Source organism: Symphalangus syndactylus, chromosome 19 (genome assembly GCF_028878055.3).
Source record: "Symphalangus syndactylus isolate Jambi chromosome 19, NHGRI_mSymSyn1-v2.1_pri, whole genome shotgun sequence".
In the NCBI taxonomy this organism is placed as follows: Eukaryota; Metazoa; Chordata; class Mammalia; order Primates; family Hylobatidae; genus Symphalangus; species Symphalangus syndactylus.
This window is the reverse complement of record NC_072434.2, coordinates 28,616,880-28,638,805: the sequence shown is the minus strand read 5'-3', so window position 1 is coordinate 28,638,805 and position 21,926 is coordinate 28,616,880. Positions and strand designations below refer to the sequence as shown.

General features: G+C 32.3%; 1 long non-coding RNA gene across 1 annotated transcript in view; it reads left to right on the top strand.

Annotated features, from left to right (window-relative positions):
• The window catches only part of LOC134731930 (uncharacterized), a 35,644-nt gene that overhangs the window by 9,349 nt on the left and 4,369 nt on the right, over positions 1-21,926 (top strand). The window contains exons 2-3 of the long non-coding RNA XR_010114657.1: positions 4,093-4,134; positions 15,990-16,006. This is a non-coding gene — a long non-coding RNA (uncharacterized lncRNA). The remainder of the gene's footprint in view (positions 1-4,092; positions 4,135-15,989; positions 16,007-21,926) is intronic.

The following is a 21,926-nucleotide window of genomic DNA, read 5'->3' as shown; positions in this document are numbered from 1 at the left end:
GCTTATGGATAACTTGTTGCAGCTTCTACATCAGCACTGGTAGCTTTACATTGCACTTTCATGTTATGAATACACCTTCTTTTCTTAAACTTTATTGATCAACCTCTGCTAGCTTCAGGCTTTTCTTCTGCAGCTTCCTGACCTCTATCAGCCATCATTAATTAAAGATAGTTAGAGGCTTATTCTGGATGTGGTTTTGGCTTACAAGAACGTTGTGGATTGTATGATCTTCTATACAGACCACTAAAACTTTCTCCGTATCAGCAACAAGGCTGTTTCACTTTCTTATCATTCATTTGTTCAGTGAAATAGCACTTTCAATTTACTTCAAGAATTTTCCCTTTGCATTGATAACTTGAATAACTGGTGCAAGAGGCCTACCTCTCAACCTGTTTTGGCTTTCAACTCGCCTTCCTCACTAAGCTTAATTATGCGTAGCTTTTAATTTGAACTGAGACACTTGCGACTTTTCCTTTCACTTTAATGCATAGAGGGCTTAGAGGCCATTGTAGGATTATTAACTGGCCTAATTCCAATGTTGTTATGTCTTGGGGAATAGGGAGGTTGAAAGAGAGGGCAAGATATGGGGGTGCTGGCCTGTGAAGAAGTCAGAACGCATGCATTTATTGATTGTTTGCTCTCTTACATGGATGCTGTTCGTAGCACTCCAAAAACAATTACTGTAACGTCAAAAATCACTGACCATAGATCACCATTACAGTTATAATAAAAATGAAAATATTTGAAATATTTCGGGAATTTCCGAAATTGTGGCCCAGAGACTAAGTGAACACATGGAAAATAGGTACCAAATAGACTCTGTGGTCTCAAGGTTGTCACAAACGTTCAATATGTAAAAATCACAGTATCTGTGAAGTGCAATGAAGCAAAGCACAGTAAAAGGAAATATATACGTATATTTAATGCATATTATTAGCACTTATGTAATATGTTTCTTCATTATCTTGTGTTGTCTAAAATTTCTACTCTTTTAATTTCTTGGTGAATTATGCAAATATTTTTGCATTTGTGCATATTATAGTGTTTGGCTTTTGTCTTTATTCCTAAAATATGTTTTCTTGGGTTATAGTTTACTTTGCTTGTGGCTACAGAAGTGTTTTTCACCTATGTTCTAGTGTTAAAGGGAGAAATATAAGACTAGAGTGCTTTTTGTCTGTAGAATTGGTTTTGTTTTCCTGCTTGGATACTAAAAACTCTTACTTTATATTTAAAATACAAAACCTTTAATAGAGCATCTTCCTGTTAACTATTAAAGCTCAAAATTCCCTATTATATTGTGTTCCCTTTCTTTATGTGGAGTTCAGTTATCTTTTATTTTAGGTAAATGTATTGAATTATAGCTTTATTTTTTAATTTGGATCTCTGTTTCTTGCATATGGAGCTTTTCCTTTGTCTGTTGTTTCCCTGCTATATTTTTTAGCTCTTTATTTTAAATTTCTATTTATTCTTTTTCTTTCTTTGATTCTGTGATTCTCTTTGTTTCTATCTTCTTTTTTTGTTATTTCACTCTTTTCCTATTTATATTTGTATATGCTTTGCTCTGATTTCCACAGTGACAATTATCCTTCTTTTTTTTTTCAATTTGATGTTTCTGTGACTATTTTAACTGTATTTATTACCTTAGTTCTCTCAGATTATATTTTATTGGCTTTTGTTTTCTTACCATCTCTTGCCCGAGTTCCAATAGTTTTGTTTTGTTATGTTTAAGTACACAATTACTTTGTTAAATTATATTTGTTTATCACACAATTCTTATTAACCACACTTCGTTTCTTTTTTTTTTTTTTTGAGCCGGAGTTTTGCTCTTGTTTCCCAGGCTGGAGTGCAATGGCGCGATCTCGGCTCATTGCAACCTCCGCCTCCCAGGTTCAAGCGATTCTCCTGCTTCAGCCTCCTGAGTAGCTGGGATTACAGGCACGCGCCACCACGCCCAGCTAATTTTGTATTTTTAGTAGAGACGGGGTTTCAATATGTTGGTCAGGCTGGTGGCAAACTCCTGACCTTGTGATCTGCCCGCCTTTGCCTCCCAAAGTGCTAGGATTACTGGAGTGAGCCATCACGCCCGGCCAACCACACTTATTTTTTGACTATTTTTTGGTGAGTGTTCTTTAAATAAGTAAAGTTTTCTGATTTCTCCTTCATTTTTCTTATACTATCCTTCTAACTATGCTGTGTCACTACATTTTTTGTTACTCATATTTGACCGTGTAAATTTTTCTGATTCAGCCATTTTCCAAGTTTTCTTTAGAGAAAGAATATTTTCTCCCAGGCTGTCTGGTGTGCACAACCCATAGTGTCTCTTCTCATTTGCTGCCTTAAATGCAGATGACATCAGTCAAATATCCCTTATCCTATTTCCTTTTACAATTGACTTATTTCCAAGTTCCTCTCAAATTATAAAGATGACTCTATCTGCTCAGTTTCTACATCTTTTATTACAAAAAATAAATAAATATTTTTCACGAGGGTCTTCCCTGTGCCTTTAGTATGTGTATTTTTGTTGCATTTTTTTCCTATTTGATTCACTCTTAGCTCTCTTTTCTTAATCTCCTTTCAGATTGCTTTTATTAACCTCACTTAACTGTGACACATTAAAATTGCAGAGTGCATAGGTTGACTATCACCTAGTTCCATAAAGTAACTAGAATAATGTACATATTCCCCAAAATATACTTTTGTATATTTTTGACTTTTTGTTACATTTATTTGCATTATACAAGTATCAAAAAAATGAGTTTTGCATCAAGTTCCTATTGAAAATCAAGAAATGTACTATTCATAATCTTTGTTTTATAAATGAGGAAATTAGAGCATATAGTATTTAAGCCATATGCAACCAATTAAGCAATCAGTAAGGAGTAGAGCTAGGTTTCCACTCAGAGAATCTGGCCCCAGAAACCATACTCAGGAACGTATACAATATTTCTGAGAAATTTAAATATGACTCTAGTTCTAGGTTAACGAGTATACTAATTAAAGCAAAATATTTTCCCCAGATGAAGTGGAAGATACGCACACAAAACCATAATTAATTTTCTTATTGCTCTTACCTGGAGGTTGAACTAATACTCAGTCGTTGAATGTCACACACATATACAGACAATACATATATACACACATAAACACACATACACATAGTATAGCATTAAAATGTATATATGACTAGATGAATATAAATAAGTATTTTAATGTATATTTTAAATAAATATAAATAATTGTTGATGATCTTAAACTGAAACAGGTGTGTGTATCCTTTGGAAATGCATGAACATTGCTAAATGTTTCCAAATAAAGTACTTTTTTTTTTTTTGAGATGGAGTCTCGCTCTGTCGCCCAGGCTGGAGTGCAGTGGCACGATCTCGGCTCACTGCAAGCTCCGCCTCCCGGGTTCACGCCATTCTCCTGCCTCAGCCTCCCGAGTAGCTGGGACTACGGGCGCCCGCCACCACGCCCGGCTAATTTTTTTGTATTTTTAGTAGAGACGGGGTTTCACTGTGTTAGCCAGGATAGTCTCGATCTCCTGACCTCGTGATCCTCTCGCCTCGGCCTCCCAAAGTGCTGGGATTATAGGCGTGAGCCACCCGCCCAGCCCAAAGGCAGTACATTTTTTTTACTCAGGTATAATTTTGTACCCTTAATAATATCCTATTTTTTAAAATATTGCTCATATATTTATTAAACAAAAATTGTCACTGAAGTTTTTTATCTATTTCGTATGTTCTATGTGTTATATTCTCCCTCTGTTCTATTATGCAATTTAGTTTTCAAATTTTCTCTTCTATGTGCTCTAAAAAGGGGATTGAGATTTCTGTCACAAGTTTATGCTATTTTTTTAAAAATTCGCTCTTTTTTTACTGTTTACATTTATAGCTACTAGGAGAATGTGTTTCCATTTATTGCCTCTGATATTCAAGAATACAACTTTTGTTTGTTTCACTTTATTGTTACCTCTTTCTTCTTTCTATTTAGCTCTATTTCTTCTGAATGGATATCACGTGTGAGTTCTGTGACACAACTTTACATTTATTTATGTCCTACATCTCACTCTGCTATGACATTTTATTCTCTTAGGCTTTGCAGTAGAACTCATCCTCATCTTCCAACACAGAATAAGTAAGTTGAGAACTATTTTATATTTTTAAGATAAAAAGGAATTTAGTATTTTGAAGTTTTTTAAACTTCTTATACTCATATTTCTTATTTTACTTACTATAGTTAAATATATAGTGGAGTAATGACAAATTTGAAGGGATTCATTTAACATAAATTCCTTTTTCATATGTTAGATTGAATAATCTTCATACAACTTGAATAAATATTAAACAATTGACTGGCTTTTGTTAGTTCATTGTACACGCTAAACATTTTTTGAGATGTTTTCATTGTTGGTTGATGTAGTCATCATTCCTAAAAATGTAACATCTACTAGCAACATTGGTTTATTTATTATTCTCCTTGCATATATGGTCTCACATATAAATTGGAAAATATTTTTATTTTCAAAGTCAACAAAATTATAATTTATGACAATTTTAATACCTATGTTTGAGTCATTACAAAAGTAATTTTTTATTGAAAATGTCACAAATGCCATTACTGAGACAATTATATATATATATATATATATATATATATATATATATATATATATATAGAATTCAATCTGTGTGTAGAATATATATATTCAATATATATTCAATTTGTGTGTAGAATATTATTTGGAGATTAGGATCACAGAAGTGTTAGAAATTGCACTGAGCTAATTTATACATACTTAATGGTAAGTGATTTTTTTATATGAGAAACTCCTAGATATTAGAGCTGAGAAAGAAAGGATAGAATCTTCACCAGAGACATACGATGCATCAAAGATAGCCATTCATAAAAAGGGAGTTTTGGATTACATTTCTAAGTTAAAGAAAATACTCAAGATCATCTTCACTTAGTGGTGAACAACTTGTATTTTCCTTATGAGAGTAAATCCATTAAGAATAATAATGATTATGGACCAAATTTTGTTTTATATGTAAATATTTATTTACTTAAAAATTAGTTATCTAAAATTGATATATGCATTATTTTATTCCCAATTACTTAAGAATTTATGTCCTGTGGTAATTGTGGTCGTGGTAAGTGAAGTTTTGCTATTATTTCAGGAACCATATGATTATCACGCATTGCCATTCCTGGCTGTAACACCAGGCTTTAGTACATATTTTTTAAATGAAAAAATATATTCTCAGTCAGAATATGGTTTACCTTTCTTTGGCTATATTATTAGTTGATCAGTTAAAATAACTTGTTCCTTAATATAATTTTAAAATAGATTTTTTTTTCACAAAAAAAGGTGAAGATGTAAATTTTAAACTTAATTTTGGGATTAAGAGGATTATTCACCTTGATTGAGATTTATCTCTGGGATGCAAGGCTGGATACACATATGCAAATTAATAAATGTGATTCATCATATTAACAGAATAAGGATAAAACCGTATGATCTCCTCAATAGATGCAATAAAAAGCTTTCAACAAAATTCAACATCTTTCCATAATAAACACTCTCAGCAAATTAGGTACAGAAGGAATGTTTCTCAACACCATCAAGGCCAGATATTACAAGCCCATAGCTAAAATGATACTCATCAGTGACAAAATGAGTCTTTTTTTTTTTTTTTTTTTCTAAAATCAGGAGCAAGACAAGGGTGCCCACTCTCACCACTTCTATTGACATAGTACTGGAGTTCCTAGCAAGAGTAAATAGTCAAGAAAAAAAAAAAATAAAAGCATCCAATCGTAAAGAAAAAATGAACCTGTCTCTGTTTGCTGATGACATATTATATACAAAATCTTGAAGACTCCACAAAAAAGCTGTTAAAATTGATAAAGAATTTAAGTAAAGTTTCAGGAGGCAAAATAAACTGACAAAATTAGTAGTGTTTCTATACGTTAACAGTGAACTATCTGAAAAAGAAATTAAGAAAATAATCCCATTTACATTAGTATCAAAAAATTACTTAGGAATAAATTCAACCAAGGACGTGAGAGATGTGTATACTTAAAACTACAAAATATTGAGAAGGAAATTGAAGAAGACACAACTAAATGGAAAGAAATCCTATAGTCATGGATTGAAAGAATTACTATTGTTAAAATTTCCATACTATATAAAGTGATTTGTAGATTCAATGTAGTGTTTATCAAAATTCCCAAGTCTTTGTTAACAGCAATAGAAAAAAAAACTCAAAATGTGTATGGAACTATAAAGACCCTAAATAGCTAAAGTTACCTTAACCAAAAAGAACAAAGTTGTAGGCATTATACATCACACAGATTTTAAAATACATTACAAAGCTATAGTAACCCTAACAGTGTGGTACTGTCATAAAAAAGGCACATCAACCAATGGATTAGAATAGAGAGCTGCAAAATAAATCTGCACACCTACAGTCAATTGACTTCTGACAAAGGTGCCAAGAACACACAATGGGGAAAAGACATTTCTTTTCAGTAAATGGTGCTGAGAACCCCTTAAGATTCAAATCAAAATGGATTAAAAACTTAGATGGAAGACTTAATAATGTAAAACTACTAGAAGAAACATGAGAGAAAACTCCTGACACATGTCTGGGCAGTGATTTCTTGGGTATAACCCCAAAAGCACAGGCAACAAGAACAAAAATAGACAAATGGGATTGAATCAAACAAAACAGTTGCTCTAAGCAAAGGAAACCATTAACAAAGTAAAATATAACACACAGATTGGAAAAAAAATTGCAAATCACAAATCAAATAAGTAAAATTCAAAATATATAAGGAACTCAGACTACTCAATAATAAGAAAACAACCCTCTTAAAAAATGGGCAAAGTCCCTGACTGGACATTTCTTATAAGAAGACATACAAAGGCCAGCAGATATTAGGTTGGTGCAAAAGTAATTTTGGTATATATTACGTTTAGCATCTCTAATATCTAATATCTAATCTAATAGAAATGCAGATTGAAATCACAATGAAGTGTCATCTCGTACGTGTTAGATTAGCAATTATCAAAAAAAATTAAAGATAACACATATTGGTGAGGATATAAAGAGAACACTTGTACACTATCAGGGAGATATTCTGTGACAATAATCAAATATTGATCAACATATAGCAAGAAGCAGAATGTGTGGATAAAGCAATAGTTTAAACAATTCAAATTATATGATAAATATCCCCATGTTTGTCCATTGACTCCTAGCAAAGGAGTAGTCCAAAACTCTTCACAGGCCTAGTTAAAATAAAACATAAATTTTAAAACACAGTTTACTTCCAACTGTATTCCAAATGGGAACACTCTAATTTATTTTAAAAGATAAGATAATTTTGTTATGCACAAGTCTTACTAGAAAAATGAGATAACTACAGGTCAATCTCATCTGTCGACAAACATGCAAAAACCTTAAAGGTATTTCAGCAGAATAATAATGAAAAAAACAGTGTAGGAAAATCTCTTTAGGACTAAATAGATACCAGGATGGAATAAAACATTAGAATATATATGGATGCCCTAAATTAACGGATCAAATTCATAGAATTTGTGCCACATAGGAAATATATACACATATTAATAGATCTAAAAAATTCATCAGTAAAATTCAACAACATTAATTTAAAATTAAAAAAAAGTCATTGAAAGGAATCCCCTAACCCTGATAAAGTCTAGTATCCACCTCAATCAGGCACCATACTTTCTGGCGAATCTTTAGAATCATTCCCGTTATAGTCTCACCATCAGTGAATGAATGTTCCCATTGTTCCAGAAATTTGACAAATATTTTTTAGCAGTAGTGAACTTTCCTTTTTTTTCAATCTGATAAATGTAGAATTCTCTCTCTTAGAATTTTATTTTGCATTTTCTGTTTATACATTATATTAGGAATCTTTTCATAAGTTTATTTGCCTTGATTTATATTTTGTGAAATACTGGTTCACAATTTTTGTAATTTTTCTGTTTTTTTCTTATTAGTTTATTATATACTTATATGGTTAGACATACATATATGTACATGAATATATTTTTATTTTCTCCCTACTTTCTCTCTCCGATCAGTCCAATCTCTTTCCAATTTGTTGCAGATGTAATTTCCATATTGTAATTATACTTTTGACACTAATAATAGTGTAATTATACTTTTGATACTAATACATCTTTTGAGAAGCAGTCTTATAAAATTTTACAATAGTGGAATTTATCACTATTTTCCATTTTAGTTTGCATGTTTTGTGTTTTACATAAATAATAATTCATTATGCACATAATGATGCAGTGACTGAGAATTCTAAGCCAGTCAAACTGGCTTGAGTCCTCACTCATCCTGTTCATCAAAAGAAAGATTACTTGAATAGGGCTGATCTAAACAGGTGAGTCCTTAAAATAGATTGAGTCCTTCCTGAAATTATAGAGAAGGGAAGTGTGGGGACGCTTAGGCCTATGGAGGGGTCCTTAAGTTAGATGATTTAAAGTAGGAGACGGCCTATGAAGGGGATCAGGGAGGGAAACCCTGAAAGTGGTTCAATTGCTAGCAAGGCAATGGGGATTTCAGTTCCACAGGCGTGAGGAAATTGATTCTTCCAACAACTTGAAGGGTCCTGGGGTAGTTCTTTCCTATTTGATACTCCAGATGAAGACACAGCCAGACAACACATTGATTTTCAGCCTCGTGAGTCCCTACACAGAAAACTCATCTAAAGTGTTCTGCCTTCCCGACCCACAGAAACAGATAATAAACTGATGTCGTTTTAAGCCGATAAATTGGTGGTTATTCGGCAATGGAAAGTAAACACCTCCTCTGTGACCTACTTCTTCACTTGTAAAATGAGGATAATATTAGTATCTTCCTCATAAAGTAGATTATTGAGAAGATCGAAAAAGTAAATCAATATAAACTTTGGAAGTGCCAAGTAGTGCACAATGCTTGATTGAGTAAACACTATATAAATAATATATTTTATTATGAAGAAGATAATCCTCCATGTTTTATTCTAAAGCTTTGAAGTTTTTTTACGTTAAGTTTATAATCCAATTGACAATAATTTCTGTGTAGTATCTGAGGTGGAGACCTTCCTTCCTTCCTTCCTTCCTTCCTTCCTTCCTTCCTTCCTTCCTTCCTTCCTTCCTTCTTTCCTTCTTTCCTTCTTTCCTTCCTTCCTTCCTTCCTTCCATTCTTCTTTCCTTCCTTTCTGAAATGGAGAAGCGATAGTGCAGGTGCAGGTTCTATTGGATGTAAATTCCATTTTTTATTCATTGACCTAAAGTACCATCTCTTTCATATGTAAAGTATTTATGTATGAGGGCTGCTTCTCTACTCTGTCTTGTGTTCCGCTGATTTGTTTCTTATTTCTTATAGCAATAACTCAGCTATTAACACAAGTTTTATTATCTGAAAGGAAAAATATTAACGTCTCACCCTTCATCAAATTTTCTCCCTTTTAATTTTTCTTTTGGAAGAACAAGATACATGTATTAACTTGTGTTAGTTAAGCTAATGTAACTGTATGAATAAAATATGTTTTACATGTATATACATCAGGGTAACCATCATCTAGAGCAAGAGATAGAATAGCTTCGATACTTATGTTCCTTATGCACATTCCAAGTTTGTAAAACCCCTTCCCATCACAGAGGAAGCCATTATTTAAATTTCTAAAGCATGAATTTGTTTTGCTTGTTTTTGAACTTTGTATAAATAGGATTATATATATTTAGTTTTGTTTGCATGTTTGTAGTATTTTACTTGATACAATATTTTCGAAATCTATTGATTTCTGTGTGTAGCAGGAATTATTTCAAGTTGTTGTGTGATAGTTCATTGTGTGACTATATGACAGTTTGTTAATCAGTTTTCCTGGTAATAAGTATTTAGTTTGTTTCCAGTTTTTTACTATCTACATAATGCCTCCGTGAACATTCTCTTACAGATATTTATATTGGTTTATGCACTCATTTACTGTGAATATATACAGAAAATGAGGAATCACTGGATCATAAAATAGGCATATGTTTAATTAGAAACTTCTAAACAGTTGTTCAAAATTGTAGCATAATTTTACACTCTCAGTAGTAATGTATGAACATTCCAATTTCTTTACACTTACATAAATATTTAGTATAGGAAATAATTTTATCTTTAACAGTTCTATTTTGTTTTAGTCAGTTGTTCTCTCCTTACAGATGTTAATTGGCCTTTTCTTGAGAGCAAGTTTTCGTATAGTTATTGGCCATTTTTTAGTATCTTTTTGATGAAACGTCTCTTTAGATACTTTGCTCATTTTTAATTGGGTTCTTTGCCTTTTTCTTACTGACTTGTGATTTGTTGAACATATATGCATATATATTTATATATATAATTTATGAATATATGAATTATACAGTTTATAAATTTATATTGCTTATAAATTATATATAAAAGCATGTTATATATAATTTATAGTGCTACAAATGATGTTACTGCAATAAAGGCTTTCATGCAAAAAACTTTAGAAAGCCCTTGATACATTTACTAAGCATGTATTGAGTGTATAACGACTGATGACATAAACATTTGTTGAGCACTGGCTGCCAGGCGCTGGGCTAGATACTGAGAATACAGCAGTGAAGAACATAAGCCTGGTATAATCTTTGATCTCAGGGAACATGAGATAACAGACAGTAAAAAAACAAACAAAAAATTTAATACTCAATTGAAATTAGCATATGTGCTCAAACAAACAAAAACATATAGACTGTTCTTAGAGTGATTGTAACAGGTTAATGTATCCTAATTAAGGAGGTCAGGGCACGTGACCCTGAAGAAGGACAGTTTAAGTTGAGGTCTTAAGTGTGATCTCGACTTAAAAAAATATGGCACAGCACACAAGATTTTTATAGTATAATGGAAAAGGCAAATACTAAACACATAGTTACAATACGGTATGATTAAATGTTAGGATAGTAGGAATACATGTATTATGCAAACACATAGAAGGAGCACATAACTTAATTTGATAAGAAATCTTATTGGGGAAATGATACCACAACTATTCTTAAAAGGATTTCAAACATTTTAAAGATAATTTCTGATGGTTGAAATTTTACTCTTGTCTTATATTTTTACTATGCTGATTTATTTCCTCTTTATTTAGGAAATCTCATGGTACTTAAACTTTAGGGGTCTAATATTATCTTTATGGTATATTAATACCTAACAACAAAAAATATTAAGCCCTTGGCTCAAGCACCTGGACTGAATTTAATGGATTTTGTGAGGGTGAACTTTCAACTTGATAGACCAGTGTCCCTTTGTAACAGACCGTGGTAAAGCAATATAAACTGACATAAATTTTATGAAATAGATTGATTTACTTTACAGTTTTAACATAATTTATAGCATATTTGTGTCAGTCCTAACACTGATTTTTGAACAATTACAGCATTCTTATAAATAAGAGCCCCTATCTGAATGCCACCATTCCCCAAAGAAACTGTACACTCATATGACATGCAATCTAAATTCGTACCTCAATTAATCACTCGGGTAATGCAGAGTTATTACCTTTTTTTCACACAAGGATGCATCATTAAAAACAGCCTCAATTTTCTTTTTTGATGTGTAACATGATTATTTGCAGTCTTGTGACTTGAAAAGGCAAATTATTTGCTGTTATGGAAATTGACATTTTTGGAGTTTTAAGGCTGTGCTCTTGCCCTTCATCTGGAAATTCTTCAATTCAATAATATAAACTGAGAGTGGCTTTCAAAGAGGCCTTTCCTCCCTACTAAACATGTTTTACATCTAAATAGCGCTTGTTTCTGAAAGTAATATTTTCATTATGTGAGATTTCAAGTTATAGATGTATTTTTATCTTATCATGTACCAGAATGGAGTTAAAGTAAAGCTAATATTAAATGAAGAGAATCATCATGTTCAAAGTGAATAATACTACCTCCTCAATTTAACAACACTTTGAAATTATCACATACTATTCTAACTTATTGAATGGTAAGATATTTTGTTCCAGGCCTATGCAGTAAGTTTGACTTTGGGGGGAATAAATAAAATACATTTTCTTAAATTTTAAATATCTGCTATTCAATTTAAACCAGTAAATTATAACAAGCTTGAGACACAATTATGATTCCTTTGGTTACTTCTTTTTTTTTTTTTTTTTTGAGACGGAGTCTCGCTCTGTCGCCCAGGCTGGAGTGCAGTGGCGCAATCTTGACTCACTGCAAGCTCCGCCTCCAGGGTTCACGCCATTCTCTTGCCTCAGCCTCTCCGTGTAGCTGGGACTACAGGCACCCGCCACTGAGCCCGGCCAATTTTTTGTATTTTTAGTAGAGACGGGGTTTCACCGTGGTCTCAAGTTCCTGACCTCGTGATCCGCCCGCCTCGGCCTCCCAGAGTGCTGGGATTACAAGCGTGAGCCACCGCGCCCGGCTTCTTTGGTTACTTCTATTTTCAGTATGCATTACTTGAATTTTGACAGCTGATACTATTTTACTATTTAAAGAAAGGTTATGTATAAAGTCCTTCTGCTGTTTATAAACCATTTGTTTTTATTACTCAATGGCAAATAATTACTTATTATGCCAAAATCAGTGCTGATGTTTTATATTAGTTTTGTTTGAGTTAGCTACAAATGATGAGTAAATATTTGGAAACATCATTCAAGAAAATTGATCAGAATGAAAGTACCATTCTGCTTACCATATTTAGACGTACGTGACCAACACATAAATAAAGGTATCAGCTGCAGGAACCCACAAGAACAATATTTTTAATTCTGACTTCAGCAAACAGAGGGACATCTTAAAGTGTTAGACCAGAAGATACCACCAAGGAAGGAATGTTTAAAGTGGAACGATACATTTCCAACAGAACATAAACAACAAGATACTTACTATTCAGTCCAGACTGAAATGTGTAATGAAAATAGTTGGATATTAAAGAATTCAAGAATGAGAGGCATCAGCAAGGAGGAGTCTTTTATTATTGAAGTAAGATAAATGTGTTTTTTATAAAAATAAATTATCACTGAGGAAAGCAGAGAAAACAATCTGTGATCCACTGTAGCCAGCAAAAGGCTTCCACAATTAGAAAAATATGAAAATGATGCATGCAAGTTAGATGGGTTCACTAAATGACAAGATCTCAGAGGAGAAAAATAAATAAAGAGGAGGAAATATTCATTTTTACACAGGGACGTTATCAATTTTTGATAAAGAGGCCACACTTGGAGACAATATATAACAATTTTGGTTGCAGGTAGAGACTGGCATTCACCTGCTGACATCCAAATCCATGCTTATCCACTTACAGTCCTGAGATTTTTTTTCTAGTTAGTCCAGTGTATATATAAGACACTTTTCCTTGTAAAATAGGGTCACATATGTCTAAGTTATGTGTGTACCATGAATCTGAGAGGATATATACCTAGTCCATGTTATATACCCAGATTTTGACATATGTTAGGCATTCAATGAATGTTTAGTGAATAATAAATGGGTTATATTTGTAAGTTTTCAGTAAATAATTTTATATTTACACCTACTGAATTTTAGTTGTTCTATGTATTTGTTCTTTTGTTCCCAAATTCACTTAATCTATTAATCTAGCACACCATTACAGTCTTAGCTCCCATTTTGTATATATATAGAATCTATCTACTCATAATTCCTTGAATATAATTTACACTGTTAGTTTTTGCTTTAGCTCAACAAAAATGTCCTCCTTTCTTCTCATTCTGCCTAAAAATTTCTATTTATCTTTCAAATAAAATCTCACATACTTTCCCAACTGTCACTGAACACTTACTTTTCAATAATGATAATCATAATATTAAGATTGGATATGAAAGCATTTTAACATACAATACATTCCTCTTACTTCACATTACTTCTAATCATCATCTTCTTTAAGAAAAATCAATTATGTGAAGCATGTGCTGAAAACGGAATTTCCTGTTTGTTTGTATTTGTTCTTGGTCTTTTCTTCCATAGCATTTACTGCCATATGATAGTAGATACGTATTTTTTTCTAGTATTTATTTTTGCCTCCCACCCTGTCCTGTAAGTTCCAACAGGATAGAAATCTTGTATTGTTTACTCCAAATGCTTAGAAAAAATGCCTGACATATTCCCAACATACAGCAAATACTTAATAAAAAATGGTCTGAACATTCCTGCCTAAAGAGCCTGTGTTTCATCAATGAGAGCCTTAAATGCAATTAGATGCTTAAATATTGCCACACTGTGTTTGCAATGGGGACCTAACTGTTATCATATCCACTGTTACTGCTGATGTAGGACATAATTCATTCTTTCAATAACCACCCATTTTTAAAAAAGAAAGTCCAGAGTGAAACATTATTACATTATAAAACCACTTGATTCTAGATGTAAAATGGAATCTGGTTTTATGCCACAATATTTGACTCTTTAAACCTGTAAAGTGAGAGTCATTCATATATTATTCATATTGCTGTTTTTTAAAGCGACTTCTTTTTATGACTTTTTGTCAGTGATCATTTGCAGGTAGTCACTCTAAATTCTAATTTATCAAAATTTTACATAAACTATAATACAGGAATGATATGTAATTCCATATTTCCATTGTAAGATAATTCAAGAAAATATGAGCAAATATTGTATTATAGGGCCCTAACTTTGAAGAGTGGTTCAACGATGTGAGTGTGGTGATGTAATATTCACCAGACCCTTTGAGACCTCATTACTGTAAGTGTAATTATAAGATGATAATTTTTCTCCTCATCCAAATTGAGGTAGAAGTGCATTGTAAGTAAAATTTTTATTTTATAAAGAAAGATGAACGGCCAGGCATGGTAGCTTATGCCTGTAATCCCAGCACTTTGGGAGGCCGAGGCGTGCAGATCACCTGAGGTCAGGAGTTCAAGACCAGCCTGGCAAACATGGTGAAACCCTGTCTCTACTAAAAATACAAAAATTAGTTGGGCATGGTGGTGCACACCTGTAATCCCAGCTACTTGGGAGGTTGAGGCAGAAGAATGGCTTGAACCCGGGAGGCGGAGGTTGCAGTGGGCCAAGATGGCACCACTGCACTCCAGCCTGGGCCACCGAGCGAGACTGCATCTCAAAAAAAAAAAAAAAAAAATGAACAAGAAAGTCAGGAAGTGTATAATCAAGGATACAATGTAGGTTGTTGATATATCTTACCATTGTATGAACAACTTTAAATCATCGTATAGTCTAAATTAACCATGAATCATCAGTAGAAACATTTAAAAATCTAGGGTCTTTTACTGAAGTGTATTTTTAGGCTGTTGTCATTTCAAATACACACTCAAAAATCAGGATGCTGTGAAGACTTTAAAAAATATTTGTGTTCTTCTAGCTAGGATATCGTACATGCCAGAATGTTCTTTGAAACATACCAAGAAAATTTCAATCTCTTGCATGTGTTTATAAATACCTTATTATTTTAACACAGCGTTCTGGCATTGCTTGGTCTCTCTTCCTCAGATAATTGAGGCAATTAATAAGTTAATATTATCCCTATGCTAACTTATGTATGAAGTAGAAAAGATTCTCTAAAGTTAACAATTTAAAACAATAACTTATATTGACTTTGATTAGATTACAGGACCATTTAGTAACTGCCATTTCAAAAGTACTGGCAATTTTTAAAGGCCTTAATGGAAATAGAGCTAAAAAAAGTCTTTTTTTTTGTAATTATGACAAATAAAATTTCTATTTGTAATCAACCTAATATAAATTCAACACACAATTAAGATTTAGGAATATGTAACACCCCAAGGCTCTTAATTTTCAAAAATCACAAAACTATGTTTCCTCAAATGGTTTGACATTATTTAAAAATTGGATTCTATCTTATTCTCTTGAGGAAATTTTTGGGTAGTTAGAAGTTTTGACATAATTAATTTCTGAATATTTCACATTTATCTTTCAGATTTTCCTGACATTAATGTATCCTTTTGAGTATGTTATCATATCTCTTAACATTTCTGTTTCAGCCTTGACCTGAGACTTTTTTTTTTTTTTAATCTTGAGATAATTCTTGGCTTTGTCAAGGCTACCAGTGACAAAAGCATTAGCAAGCAGGTAATTTCTGACCTTTTTTGTACCTTAAGTTATTCTTGCTCATTATTTTACTTCTTTTTTTCTTTTTGGTGGTTTGTTTTACAAAATTCAGATATTTCTACTTTCAGCAATAGACTCTGCAGGAGTCTTTCAGTTTCTCAAAATCTATTGTGATAATTTATGGAGGTGTTTTACAACACACATACATAAAATACTGTGTGGTTTTATATGTCTTAATGTGCACTGACTTTGCTATAAAATATGTTTAACTTTTATCATTAGCTACAGCAGTGTATCTCATAACATTCAATAGCCATGCATAAAACATCTGATGATTACGCTGTTTGAAATCTAGCTTCAAAGATTGCAATTTAAGTAATTAGAAAATTGGTGGAATCTTTTTCTTGCATGTCATTAAAATTTTTTTTTCTCCAAACTACAAAAACACATTTCTGAAAAGTACTGTAATTGATTGCCACCAACACATACCAAGTGTCACTTCTGATTCTATTAAAACAGAGATTTCTGTTAGTCACTGTAATAAAATATTCTTATGTTCAGATTCTGTGCAAATGCAATGTTTACTTTGATAGAATAAGACAAGTGATATCAGTATATTGTCTATTGGATCTGATGTGTAATAACTCAGATGAAAGCTTAGCTCACATACCATGCTGCAGAAAAATGACAACTAAATTTGGAGAGTCTTGGGTTTTATGAAAAATTCTATCAATAACATGATTTAGCTTGGAAGTGGATTTTCCTCTAATCTCAGATGAGATTGTAGCAGGTTGATAGTTTGATTTAATTCTAATGAGACCCTGAACAGAGGACCCAGTTAATCTGTGGCAGATTGGGGACCCACAAACCTGAAATTATAAATTTGTATTGTTGTAAGATGCTAAGTTTATTCTAGCAATTAAAGAAACAACCTAATGAGGGAACCAAGTATTTCCTCTGTTCCTTGTATTACGGATTTGATTAGACTTCTCATTATGCTTGACAGTTGTATAGCTGTAATCAGTTACTTAATTTATAAGACTGATTTTAATAATTTTGAAAGTAAAAATTAAGAGGAAGGACCACAAATTCTTTTGTCAAAGAAGAATATTGAACAAATTAATTCACATGTCAAATAGATATATAGAGGAAGACTATGGCAAATATTGCCTACTTTGTGGTCCAATTCCAAAGCCACACATATCACCTCGTAAGCAATGGTTGGGTCTTCCCTTTACATTTGTATTATGAAAGGATCTAATCGAAGTATCTAGAAAGCAGTTATTGATTGTAAATTTCAGGATAGTAGTTTTTAGCCTCAAAATAGTCATAAAATTTTATGTTGCTTGATTTCTTATATCAGTTCTGGAAAAGTATAAGATATCTTTTCAAATAGTCCTTGTTTCACTTTCTTTCCTCTCCGTCTGGTACTACAATTGTTTCTGGGAAGACTGCAGTGCATCTCCTCAATGACTTTCTGTTGTTTTCATACTTTTTTACCACATTTTTGTCTGTCTCTTTGTACTTCATTCTCATTATGTCCTTCCACTTATTTACCACCTAATTCTTTCATTCAGCTGTAAATCCATACATTCAGCCCTTAATTTCAGTTATTGTATTTTTTAGTTCCACTTTCCAATTGATTTAGTTTCCATTCTGTGGCCAAGATTATAATTCTGTTTTTCATATTTCTGAACTGATTAAATGTAACCTTTTTTTTTTTTTTTTTTTTTTTTTTTTGAGACAGAGTCTCTCTCTGTCCCCCAGGCTGGAGGCAGTGGCAGAATCTTGGCCCACTGCAACCTTTGCCTCCTGGGTTCAAGCAATTCTGTGCCTCAGCCTCCCGAGTAGCTGGGACTACAGGTGTGCATCACTATGACCAGATAATTTTTGTGTTTTTAGTAGAGACAGGGTTTCACCATGTTGGCCAGGCTGCTCTAGAACTCCTGGCCTCAAGTGATCTGCCCACCTGGGCCTCCCAAAGTGCTGGGATTACAGGGGTGAGCCACTGCAGCAGACCTGATTAAACATAACATTTTAAAATCGATATTTAATGGCTTCATTATTTGGATTATCTGTGGGTCTATTTCTATTCTCCATTATTTCTCTTATGTTTGCATAATCTTATCTTGTTTTCATATGTATATGCTTTTTTTTTTTTTTTTACTAAATGTCAACTTTTATGAATAAATAGAGGCATCAAATTGTGTTATCTCCATCAATAGAAAATTTTCATTTTCATAAACTGGATCACCATAATCCAACTGTAGAGATTAAAATAAATCAAAGCTGGATTTACCTTCTATATTGACATGTCTGATTTTGGTTGACACTGAAGCTGTAGTATCACTTGTAGCTACCCAACCTAAAAGCCTGCGTAGAAAGGTTACCAATCTATCAACATACATTTTGGCAGGCTATGAGCCCCAATTTGGATCTCCCTATTCAGACGAGGCTATTCATCTCTTGAAACTTTTCTCTGAGTCTTCCTCTTTCAGCTGTCTCTTTTTGAATTGACAGAGAACCCTATGAGAAATGCATTACAAATCTTATATGACATCTCTGACATTCCTCATACTTCTATATTGGATCATAAGAGATATATTTTTGCAGATTTTTACAGATTTTCTGGTTATTATAAAAAAGATTATGATTTTAATTGCTTAGTCTGTCGTCAGAGCAAAACTGGTCTAGTTTACACATGCTGTCTCTCTCACCCTCATGTATACCTACATATGCACTTATTTTATGCTTTTATGCTTATGAGATATCTTTAATCATTGGTTAAATGAAAGTCCATAAGGTTACTTTTGATATTTACCTAAGTGGTAGGTTATGCCAAGCATTTGTGATAGAATTATAAAATCTCGTAGTTGCTTATTTGAAATCTCTACTCTTTCTACACATTTCAGAGTCTTGAGATAGCTGGAATAAATTTAAAATGAATGGAACCTATTGAATTAGAAATCCTGGAGTTAATAATGGTTGATTACTATGTCCAAAGTTTATTTGCAGCTTAGAGTGCATCTTGATTTAGCATTTACTTACTTATTTTTCAGTATTTTCTCTTAGTTTATTTCCCGTTATAGACATTTTGCATTACAAATTAAATTTGGTGTACAACACCTATTGGGAAGAAAGGCAAGAATTTCACTTTTTAATAATTTAGCAAAATAATAGAATGTTTTAAATATTTACATTATCCAATAGAAAATAATGTTTATTCAATTTTTGTAGACCCAAATATGTGATCAATAGCTCTCTATAACAGTGGTGTTTCCTCAAACAAGTTTTGAAAGTAAAAACAAAAATGTGCATTCTTACAACAAACCTTTAGAATTCTAAAAAAACTCTCAAAACTTTATTGACAATCAACAATTAAATCATATCTCTAATAGGATCTTCTCATTTGAACAAGATTGTTTAGAAACATTTTTTAAAAGAGTTTGTTGACAACAACAATATTGAGGAGATGAAAGGGAAAATTCTGTATGATGTTATAATTTTATAACTATAGGCATTTGCAATATATTCTTTTTGTAGAAATTTGAGTTGATATACTTTGGGATTTCTGACAGACCAAACCATGCCAAGAATCATCTTTTGCTAATAACTCTAGCATGTAGAATTTATATGTTCATAAATATTCATATATCTAAAACACATTTTTTTCCAGGAATTATTCAGTGAAATTATATTTCCTAAAACGTTAATACTAAAATTCTTTCTGAGATGCAGTAAAGAGCTACTTCTAATTTTATAGCAAGTAGTTCTCATTTAATATATAATTTTTAAAATCCTTATATTGTAGCTCAGAACACAATAATACATATATAGGGTATATTTTATTTAAAAATACAGAAGAAAAACCGTGGTATTTTAGCATTATTTTAAATGTAAATTGATGTGTTTTTGTTGAACACCTTAAATTGAGTAATAACATTCAAAGTGGTTTTTCTTTATTATTTTATTGTTGGTCTATGAGACCAGATGGGAGGTTTGTTTTGTTTGTTGTGTTTTCAGCTTTTTGGCTATATGATGGTGATTTAAATATATATACACACACACACACACATATATAAAAACATTAATAAATCTTATTATTGTAAGTTTGCAGTATAGATTCATTTGATAATATAGTGTATAAAAATGATTTTTGGCTGGGCGCAGTGGCTCATGCCTGTAATCCCAACACTTTGGGAGGCCGAGGCCGGCAGATCACCTGAGGTTAGGAGTTGGAAACCAGCCTGGCCAACATGGTGAAACCCTGTCTCTACTAAACATATAAAACTTAGCCGGGTGTGGTGGCCCACACCTATAATACCCTACTCGGGAGGCTGAGACACAAGAATCGCTTGATCCTAGGAGGCGGAGGTTGCAGTGAACCGAGGTCACGCCACTGCACTCCAGCCTGGGTGACAGTGAGACTCCATCTTAAAAAAAAGAAAAAGAAAAAGAAAAAAAATTCCCTAAAATGGACCCTCCTTTATCACTCAGAAAAGTCATCATCTTGCAACAGCAACATTTTGTTTACAGAATATTATGTATATTCCAAAAAAACAAAACACTGACACAATAACTATCTTTATAAGTGATAGGAGTGTTGTCAGCATCAGAGCGAGCAAATTCTGTCTTAATATTCAAGGTCATTTTGGGCTGAGGGAATACGGGCATTAGACAGATTCATTCAGCAAAAATATTTTTGCTTCTCTGATTCAGGCAAAGATAAGAACTGAAACATGATTATAGTTCAGATCATTTGTATTTTATTCAAATAAACACACCTTTTTCTCCTGAAAATAGGCTAATTTCAAAAAACAATTTTACTATAGTTACAGGTAATTTACTCAGTTACTATTGAGTTAATATACACAGGATAACATGTTGATCCTTAGGGATGAATTATATTTCTGTAGTATGTAGTCTAGACTTACAATGTCTCCCTTCAATCATCTTCCAAACTAAGTGCTTTTAATCAGAAAATGAACTGGTGACAGTATGTATAGCAATGTATTGATGCAAATACATCACTCATGGGAAAGCAAGTCGTGGTAGAGCAAAGATAGAACCTTGTAATGCTATATACTTAGAAAATAAAGCATATTCATTGTTACTGGTGTTATCTATGACCTGAAATTTATAGTTTATAGAATAATATTCCCTCTACTTCGTTCCTATTTTACTAAAGAATATTAATTAGGGACCAAAACATCTTCAAATTGTCTGGAAAAAAATTAAAGGTCACAGGTTGTAGATATATAATCTTATTTTCTAAGAATTCAAGATTAGTTGTATTTGTTATTTGGAAACCCTTTCTAGGAATGTTTTAATGAAAATGATAGCTATGAAATAAATATTTATGTGAATTAAAAAAGTTTATATTTGACTATCAGTAACTTCCTTTCAGATCAGAAAACCTACTGTGAACCAACTTATCTTCCCTTTGAGAAGCTGTTTCTTAAATGGATTCATGTTATCCTGTGAACTTCGCTCAGCAGCATTATAAACATTACCCTTAGTTTAAATAGAAAATGCCATTAGAAAAATACTAACAAAAGTGAGGATGATTCTGGTGGTATTATGTTACATATTTGTGTTAATGGAAAGAAAAACTGGAAAACAGAAGTACATATAGAAAAAAATCAGTTCAATCAACCATAAAAAGATAAATTTGAAATTTCTCAAATATTTTATGCCATTAGATTGCTTAGAAATCTTATTAGAAAAGTAGGATTTTTGTTAAAAGAAGTGGGTATGTTCTGATTGACTTTATTTCAAAGTATTATTATATTCTATGTACTTATAT